Raw genomic sequence first — 10030 nt, forward strand, 5'->3', positions numbered from 1 at the left:
ATATATATATAATGGCGGAAAGGGATATTTGAATTACAGGAAAGATACGTTAATAACTTTATCAGACAAGTTGTAAGGACTGGCCAAGATCTGATAGATTGTTTCCTGTTATGTAGAATATTTTGCATTCCTGGCAAAATATGCATTTACTGCTCGGTCTGAAGAGAGCTCTGTCTAAACACGCTGCCCACAGATGATCATTATAACAGCATTTTATGGCCAAGTAGCATTCTGTGATCCAGGAAAACATAGCTTAATTAAAGCCTTTCCTTTACAATTGTACACACACACACACACACACACACACACACACACACACACAGACAGGAGACAGAAAAGATATATTATATATGTGTGTGTATGCATACAAAGCCTCATACATGTATGCATTATACATGTGTATATGCACACATACACATTCTTATGATGGGTTTTTAAGGAATCAAGATCCAGTTCTGCAAAGCATTAGGTACAGTCCACTTCTACTGAGTGAAGAGTACTCAGCATCTCTCCAGCTAACATCATAGCCTGAGAAGAGAGCAACACGCCTGAATATGACATTCATCGCCCCCAAGTTCTCCAAATAGTTTGAAAGTCACCCATACAATTTCACTGCTCCCGTGCTGGAAATAAGGGGCATGAGCAAGACCGAAAATGCAAGCCGATACTCATGGCCTGACTTTTCCACTGTCCATCCAGCTCTGCGTAATAGCTGTTCTGACATTGGTCTACCAGACAGCTCCAGGTCCTTGCTTCACATCCCGTAATAATCCCAGCTGTGCCAAATTTCAAAGGATGGAGGATCAGAGATGTGCCCTTATACAAAGATTTTAAGTAATTTTAAAAGAATATCAATGTTGTGGCACCTACAAGGTGTTGCATACCTTTCCTGTATAAACAAAAGGAGGCTTTGTCTGGGTTATAGCATTGCTGGAGGAATACTCAACTGCATGGTACATCGCCTTCTGCAGACGCATGACAGTCCTTTCTAGGGCTTTTTCATCAACCGTAACTACCCCTTTCTGTGAGGTTCACAGCCAACTGATGTATGCACGAGGCCCTGTGGCAGGCGTCTAAACCGCTTAAGCCCTTGCCGAGGGATGAATGCCACCCACGCCCGTATCATTTGCAGCAGGTATACACACCCCATCCACTTAAATAATATTAACTTGTAAAACTTGCTTAGAAACTTCAGTCTGAGCCAGATGCCTTACACAGAAAGGATTATAACTTTTTGGAAATTAGGAACGAACCACTTCACCCAGGTGGCGTCATGGTGTTATGGGTTGTATCAGCTGGGGCAAGTTTGCAGCAGACTGTCTGGGAAAAAATGTGCAACAAATCTAAGACTTTCCAATTAAACAGGCTTGTTTCAGTTAAATGAATTCAAAGTATATGCAGATGAGCAGTTAGGGCAGAGAAGCATTAAAATCCCAGGTGGCCACAGGCAGGGAGGTGGTCAGAGGGGGAACCACTGCTGACCAGGAGTTGAGATGAGACACCTAGTAGGTTATCTAGAAATTTCAAACACTCTTTGGATTTGAAAGAGAGAGAATAAGACATGAGGAATGAGATGACTCATAACAGAGCCAGCTCTCTTATGAATAGAGGCTGTGTTGTTCCACAATGCTTTGAAGATGGAAACACTTTGTATGTGCTAAGGGCTCTTGTCGTGATTATTTTTATTGGGAGTGACAGGGAAAAAAATCGTCATGTTTGCTCCGGGCCAGCACAGGACAGCACCCAAACTTTCTTCCCGCTCACAAATACCAGCATTTCCAGGTGTGCGAATTTTAGTCGACAACCTGTTTCCTATTTCAAACAAATTCGTGGATCATTTCGGGATCATCTTGCAAAACGACACCCCTACTTTAGAAGGCCAAAGACGTTTCTCTAAATACCCAGGACAGGAAAAGTTTTGGTTCTTTTTTTAAATAATAATAATCATATGCTTGTGAAATGACAACCATCTGCTAATAGCAGGTCACTCAAAGGAATGGGAATTATTGTGTTTGTTTATGATCCCTGTTTCTTCAGGATATCCCCACGGTAGTCAAGGCATCATAGGAACAAGTTGACACAAGGCTAATCAGACCTCTTCCCGCGCCCCATGGGCTCGGCGTGCTAAACCCAAATACGTCCAACTCCACAGATCAAAGGGAAATGCTAACCTATCAATTACCGAGCACCCTGGCTTTTGAGGAAAGCAACACCTCCCGCCGTGCGAGGAGGCCAGTTCCTGTCTCCGAGTACAATTGGAGCCATAAAGATATCCTTCGGCAACTCCAAACAGAAAGCAACTTCCTAGGCAAAACAGGTGAACCTGATCCCCTTGGCTGTCAGAGGGGGACGGTGCCCAAGGCAAGAGTGGAGAAATGCATATTTTGCAGGAGGGAGTGATCCAAGAAAACTACAGTGACTCCCTGGATCCCATGACCTCATACAACAAGCTTTCCCTTAGCTTTGTTATAACAAATTCCCGTTTGTCCTCCCCCGCGCTGGATCGAAAGCCTGCCGACATGGAAACGCATGCGTAACCTCTGTTGGCTCCATCGCCGGGACTGAACCTGAGCGATGGCCGATACCAGGGATGTCTGAGGCTCGTGCTTTGCACAGCTGCGGTCTATTCTCCTCCTCCGCCCCGGCCTGGCGTGCTTTCATCTGCTCGACGCTAATGTAAACATCGGCGGGGACGAGCGCCGAGTGGTTTTAATAATGCCTGATTTACAGTCAAATTGCTATCGACTGATAACAAGGAGGTAGTAATCTCATTGGGGTACGTGACGCCAGGGTTCAGTCCGTCTCGTTAGGAGCCATCGAGGCTGCGGGTTCGTGCTTCACCGGAGCACACGCAGGGAAACGGGCCCAAATCCCCCACTTTGTTTTGTACGTGACTTGCTCAGCCTCGCACTGGAAGGCTGCAGCGGAGGCAGAGACAGACGTGAGTCATCCTCTTTGGCTTTGGCTGCAAAACTTATCCTTTCTCCTTCCCCAGCCCCCCGCCTGGTTCCCTCTACACCTCCCAAGCTTTAGCACAAAGGAGGCAAAGATGCTACAAGCAGCCACCATTCATCATGTTCTCAAGGCAGAGCGTCCGCTAGGAAGAAATTAAGTTTGCACAAACCACCCAAACTCTGGAATTGCCTAACTTCTGAGTGCTTCGTGGGTGTGCATAGAGGCACACATCGCACACGCCGCCGCATCGTCATTCCTGACGCCGTGCCAGATTCCTCACCTCCAAGAGGAAGACCTTTGTCTAAGTAATAAAAATCATTTGCAAAATCCCAAAGGTTTTGGTTGGTTTTTTTTAGAAAAAGAAATAGGATTGATGTTCTCATCTGCAAGGCCCCTTCCTGCCTTTACAAGTCTGGCTTATCATCAAAAAAATATACCTGTAAAGACTCTACTTAATCTTTTCGCAGCTATTGCCACTGGTATCCGCAGACTATTTTAAACACCTCTCCCTTTGGGTTCCCCCAACATATGATCCTTAGCTTAGGCAGTACTGCCGCTTCTTCCTTGTCGATCAAGACAGAAGCAAATTAACTGATTAACAAATATGCTACTACTTCCTTCCCTTCGGTGACACTATAATTACCGAGAAGCATGTTGTCTCTCATACTATGTCCACACAGGTCCCATTTGAAGAGCTGTTTGCTTGGATCTTTTCAGACTATTTATGTTTGCTTCTCTCCCTTTAGCATCCATCAGCTTATTTCACCGTGCTCCCCCAGGCCTTCTCTGCGACTTCTTCTTCTTTTTTTTTTACAGTGTTAAAATGGCTTATTTAGCAATCTTACCGCTGAATGAGTCCATTAGGCTTCTTTCAGTGGGTCTCAATAACGACATCCTTAACTGATAGCCTGAGCAGAGGCTTCAAGACTGCATTTCTTACCTCCATCTAGCAGCTGTCTCATTAACGACAGCATGCAAATCAAAATGCTTGGGAAACACCGGTGCTCTCCATCTTCACACCAGTGCTTTCCATCGTCACACCGATTTATCTGCCATTTAAAAAGCATCTTTAAAAAGAAGGGGTATCAGCCTCTGAAGTATATGGGTGGGCAGTCTGCAGGCGGGGGGTTTCCCCCAAAGATAAAGGCAATCAGATAGGATGGTGTGAGAGGCAAATGTCTAGCTAGATAGATAGGTTCAATTTTATACAAGTCAGAGCCATGCTAAGCAAAATCCTCCAGTCTGTAACACCGGTGTTGGCCTCAGCAGCCCTGCGAACGAGCTGTTATTACACAGCTGATGGTGAGTAATGCAGAGAAGAATCAGGGTGGTTTTTTTGCCAGAGCTAGTCACACATGACTGCTGCAATTTTACAGAGGAGAAGAAAGTTTTGAAGACCTCTCATGGGTCAGACGCAACCAGCCACATTATTCCTATTTATGCTTTGGGGCAGCCGCAGATTTATAACTTTGTCATTATATATTGTTAAAAAAAAAACCCCCTCAAATCCTTGTCCCTCTCTGAAGTTACAAAGCCAGAAGAGCTGCTGACTCAAATGCTTACGGTCTCTCAAGAGCAGCTACTTGCACAGCTCTAGACTCAATCCCAGCCGCCCCGCCAACCCACCCGAAACAATAATCATTTCCTTGCTCAGCTCTGCTATTTTAAACTGCTGCAAAGTGCAAGTCTGTCGAGCTGTGCACGCCAGAAGGATATGCAAGCCCGGACCACAGCAAGGCAGTGCCCGCTGACAGTAACCATTAAACAAGAAGGACTTCCAACGCCCCAACTTCATTCATTAATGTGGAAATGCAGCTCGAAACTCATGCCTGACTTTTCTATGCCCTGCTTTTTTAAGTTCCTAAGAAGTAGGTTTCTCCAGAGAAACAGCAGACATTTTGTTCCCAATTACTGCAGACTTAGCAGAAGAGAGATCTACGCTGTGTCTGCTGGTGGGGAAATGTATTTGTGGTCCTTGGTGCTGGATTTTCTTTAATCTCAGAGAAAAGCTCTGCAGGCTCAACGTGAATGGCTGGTCTTTGGGTCTTCATACACCTAAGTAGTTGGGTCTTCCTGAGCTGGGAGACGTGGGAGGTGATCGCACGGTCGCTCCCTCCAGGAAGAAGCCGAGTGGAGACACGGCACTGTCGGGTTTTGCTCGCCGAAGCTAGGAGAGATCAGCGGTGGGTTGGGAGAGTACAGATGGTCTCAACGCAAAAACTAATCCTGCCTCATCTCCTGCAGGATTGAGACAGCTCGCTCAATGGAAAAGCACCCCTTTTTTTGCAGTGAAGATGCAACAATCAGGGTTAAGCCAAAGCTGCCAGGATTATTTTTTTCCTTTCTGAAGTGAGGATCTAAAAACCACCCAGAGAATTTCCTGCTTATTGATGTTAAATAACCTCCTCTACCCTAAGTCTTTCTCACTAGGAGGAAAAACTTTCTTGCCAGGAGGGTGGTGAAGCACTGGAACAGGTTACCCAGAGAGGTGGTGGAGTCTCCATCCTTGGAGGTGTTGAAGACCCGGGGGGACCAAGCCTTGGCTCAGATGATGTAGTTGGGGCTGGTCCTGTTTGGAGCAGGGGGGTGGACTAGATGTGACCCCCTGAGGTCCCTTCAATCCTCCTTGTCCGTGAATCTATGATTCTTGGGATGGGATATCAAGAGTGATTACGGTGCCTGGTTTTTTTTGTTGTTTTTTTTTTTAATAATATATTTTGTGTTCCAGGTTAAACGAGGCAAATCCATTCCAAATCGTATCGATTGAGCAGAACTCAATTGTTCCAAAAGCCGTACGGATCGAACAGCCAGAACTCAATCGTTCGAAACACCACGTACGGCGCAACAACGGGCAAGCATCCTCCATCCCAGACCTATCAACCTGCGACTCCAGATACTCCCAAATCCACTGACAGGCATCCTATATACCCGTCCAAGCACAGAGGTTTTGGGGTTCAAATGCCCCGAGATACTACATGCAAGCATCCTCCATCCCAGACTCTTAGTTCGGGACTTCAGATGCACCCTACACTCGATCTTAGCCCACAAGAGGCCAGGAAGCTGCTAAGAACAGGAGCTATGCTTGATCTGGGGTACTTCTCCAAAGGCAGGAGTAGGATCTGCGGCAAAGGCCAAACCCAGAGCTATGAACAGGCCCTGGTCAGTCAGGGTGCAAGACTCAAAGGTGGCTGGATGTCCATCCCTCGCGTGCTGGGGGTATAGAAACTGCTGTGTCTTTGCTACACTATAGCCCAACGGGCTGCTACGCTCAAGAGGACCTTGGCTAATTCTTGCATCTTGGACGCAGTTTCTATGATGCAGTGGGAGTCTCCTGCCCTGCCTCTGTGTGCCACCTATTAATAATAAAAAAAAAGGAGTGGCATAAGACAGCCAACAACTCAGGGTTTCCAATTTAAATGGCCTTTATTATGGGGCCTTGGACAATGTATGGCTCACTTACCTGTGTGTGCGTGTGTGTGTGTGTATACACACCCGCAGGAATTTTAGCAAGCATCTCAAAAGGCCCCAGGGATTGATTGTTTTGCTCCCTGATGATTTTTGTGTCAAGCTGTGGTGGTAAAAACCTCCTGGAAATACAAGCAAAACAAGGAGGACAGTCAGGCATGCTCCAGGCTTTCCCAGGCCTCCTACTCTGCTTTTGGCTTGTTAAACAATTACCATTGACAGAGTCTCTCCAAACTGAGTAATTATTGGCTACAAATATTTCCTGCATTGACTACACCACCACTGTTTGCAAACCCTCATTTTCAGCCCATTTGTGGGGACTGGATCTTGCTTTTCTTTAAAGCCTCTCCTCCCACTATTCTTCAGCTGCTTCCATTAAGTAAAGGTTATTTTAAACCGTATAGCCATTAGCTTCCACTACCATACATCAGGATGGAAAATAATGAAGAGAGTACAGCAAATGGGCTGCTATGCTTTTCAAATGCTAACAAAAGGGACACAAATACTATGACTCTTCTATTAGTTCACATATTTGTCTTGGGCTTTAAATGCAGGCGCATTGCGGAAACGAAGGACGACGCTTTTCTTTTTATGCCGGGACATTTTAATATCAACTCACCACGGACGTCTCCAATTCTCTGAATGTGGAAGCACAATGTAATGTTTGGAGACACGGGAGGCCGTGTCGCACAACTACAATAAATACATTCAAATAATTTATTTTTGTCCTGTCATATGCTAGGGCTCATTGTTGGGTTTCTCATCAAAATTTATAGGAATGGGCCGTTCGCTATACTTGGCTTCACCTCAAGTTCAGTAAATCGAGGGATTTAATTAAACGTGGCAATTGACCGGCTTTGGGCCCAATTCGTACGAAAGTCACGCGTCATTTAAGCGGGATTTTCATATACTTTGCTCAGAAAAAATACAGAGCAGAGTCTCGCAGAACAAATGACATTTTTGGCAGCTCATAAAACTGTTTTTATTCCGCTGTGAGCACATTATTGCCTCTCTGCTAAACACCCAAAGGCTACACAATGCGTGTCCTAAGGAAAGTTGTGGACTCTGGCTCCAAAGAGCAATGCAAGTCAGGCAAAAGGCAGGATGAAAAAAGACAAGCTTAACTATGGCCAGCCTCAGACAGAAATAGCCTAGTTATGCGGTGATTATGAGGGCAGCTATTCCACCCTGCAAGGAGAACAAAGAGTGACTATAACAACCCATCATCACATGTGCCTCCCTTCTATTCAGATCCAAAGTCAGAGGAAAACCCTCTGCCACAAATCCTTACCCCATCGTTCAGCAAGAACAAAGATGCACTGTCGAAGTCCACCATCACATGGTCTCCGCTGCTGCCATATCAAAAGGCTTCAGAACAACCCAGAACCACAAAATCTTGTACCAAAACATGTTTTCCCCACTTGTTTTCTTCTAGTAGCAACATAACATGATAGGACTGACATCTGCCTGTGCAAAAAGAAAAGGAAACATCTCCGACCCCGCAAACATCCTCCGAGGGAAGTATCCAAAATGATCGTGGTGGTTGGCTCTTTCCGTCTGAGACCTACCCACCAATCTGGACCAGACCCGATGTCACCGACGATGCAGCTGCGTGGGTATAGGAGACAAGATGTCATCCTATTTCAGCCGGCTCGAGTCCCTAAAAATCTGTTAATATAAATACAGGTGGGTCTCTCCATCTCCTCCCTGTTTAAAGCTAAGAGGAAAGTGCGTTACAAAAATGGTTGTGTTCACAGGTCAGGCTGGAATAAGATTGCACGTAGGCACCTAATAAGTGGAGTAGGATCTGACCCTGGGAGATCAGAAGGCAAGGACCACTCAAAAAAGGCAAGGACAGATGACAGGATCCAACCAAGAGATGTGACATCCATGCAAGCGCCATGCAGGAGAGGTATAGTGCATGATAGGAGCATGAGCTGGAAAATCCCGTTGTGGACCTGTTCCCCATGTGCTGACCTGGTGGGAAGAGCAGGTGCAGAACCTCAGGGTATCAAGACTGACTTCAGGCAGGATCAGGCCTTGGCCTTTACTGAGCTGAAGAAAACCTTGGCTGATGGAAGGGCATCCTTCTGCCCACGCACGACTGCTTGGGATTGTGAGATCCAAGACGAGGGTTGTTGAGGTTTCTGGGACCAAAGGACAGGCCTGATTCCAGAAGAAAGCAGGCAAAACATCTGGTGTCATCCCAAACCACTGCCCAGAGCACAGAGGCCGCCTATCCCAGTGGCAGAGGTTGGCTGCCATCGTCATTACTCTCTTTGGAGGTGGGGGAAAAAAAACAGAAGCAAAATGACTTGCTTTTTCTCGCACCAAATGAGGCAACCCTTGCCACGTTGAGGGGTGGGCAACGCTTCCGAGACCCCGGGCTTGCGACTGCTCTGGGGAAAATGAAGATGAGGGATATGCAAGACCTGTTGAAGGCAGAGAGCTTCAGATCCACTGCAAAGGAGAGCTGGCGCTCAGCCTGGGACAGAGCTGAAGCTAAGGCAGGAATAATCCAGCTGATTCTTTGTAGAGACCTACTTCCCTGGGGAGGTGCCTTGCTCCCCGCCAGCAGATTCAGAAAGCGGCCCGGAAGCGACTGGTACAGGAGGGGCAGAACTGGGAATGATTGGTGCCTTGGCAGCACCAGATGCTGTGCACGCACACAAAGCATACCTGGTGCAAACCTCTCCTCAAGCAAAGGTGCGAGCATCAGGCGCCTGTCCAGGTTTCCCTGCAGGGAGCACTGCTGCAACGGAGCTTGTGGAGGGTGCAGAGATCCCACCTCAGGAACACAGCTGGGTATTCGTATCCCTCCGCTGTTTCCACCACGTGAGGCGGGCCAGTAGGGGGTGCTCCTGCGTTGAGCCACCCACCTCCCTGCGCCCGACCACCTTCCAGGCTCCGAATACCTCCCTAGGGGCGCCTTATGTCCGGCTGACCCCTCTCCCGGAGCACACTCGCTAGTCTGGGGGTAACGTGCCGCCACCACCCCAAGAATGGACTGTCTCGCGGCCCTGTGTCCTTGGGGTAACACAGGCCTAAAGTCCCACGGGTACTCAACCCAGTACAGGCACTTGGGGTACTTCCCCAAGTCCGGGGGCAAAAAGGTATAGTCTCCCTTAGTCCGCAGACCTAAGGGGTCTCTTAGGCATAATTTAGACCCACCCCTCAATAAGTCTCCCACACCAGTCAAAAAGGAGAACTTTATTGATTACAGGGGGTAGGGTAAACTAGGGTACAGGATAGAGCAATATCTAGAAATCCTAAAGAGCAAACAGTCTGGCTGTGGTAGCCTTTTGATTACGCATCTGTGATACTTCCAGCTAAATATCTAATCAGATTGAGTAGCTTACTCACAAGCATCTTCCAAAGGCAGGTGAAGTTTCCCTTTGGAGGCAGGCGGTTCCTAGCTCGTGAGTTTGGGGGGAGAGAGCCAGTTTCAGATGTTAAGGCTTCTCTGTCCCCTGCCTGGCTGCTGCGTCACCTCATGGCCAGAGAGGAGAGACCACCTCCTTCCCCGTCCTAACTTATATAGCCCCTGTGACCTCATTCACCTGGGCCAGCGGAGGTCAGCCCCAGTTGGCTGTCAGCCAACCAATCTGAA

The sequence above is a fragment of the Gavialis gangeticus genome, unplaced genomic scaffold, assembly GCF_001723915.1.
Source record: "Gavialis gangeticus isolate Ggan-Ray unplaced genomic scaffold, GavGan_comp1, whole genome shotgun sequence".
NCBI classification, from domain to species: domain Eukaryota; kingdom Metazoa; phylum Chordata; order Crocodylia; family Gavialidae; genus Gavialis; species Gavialis gangeticus.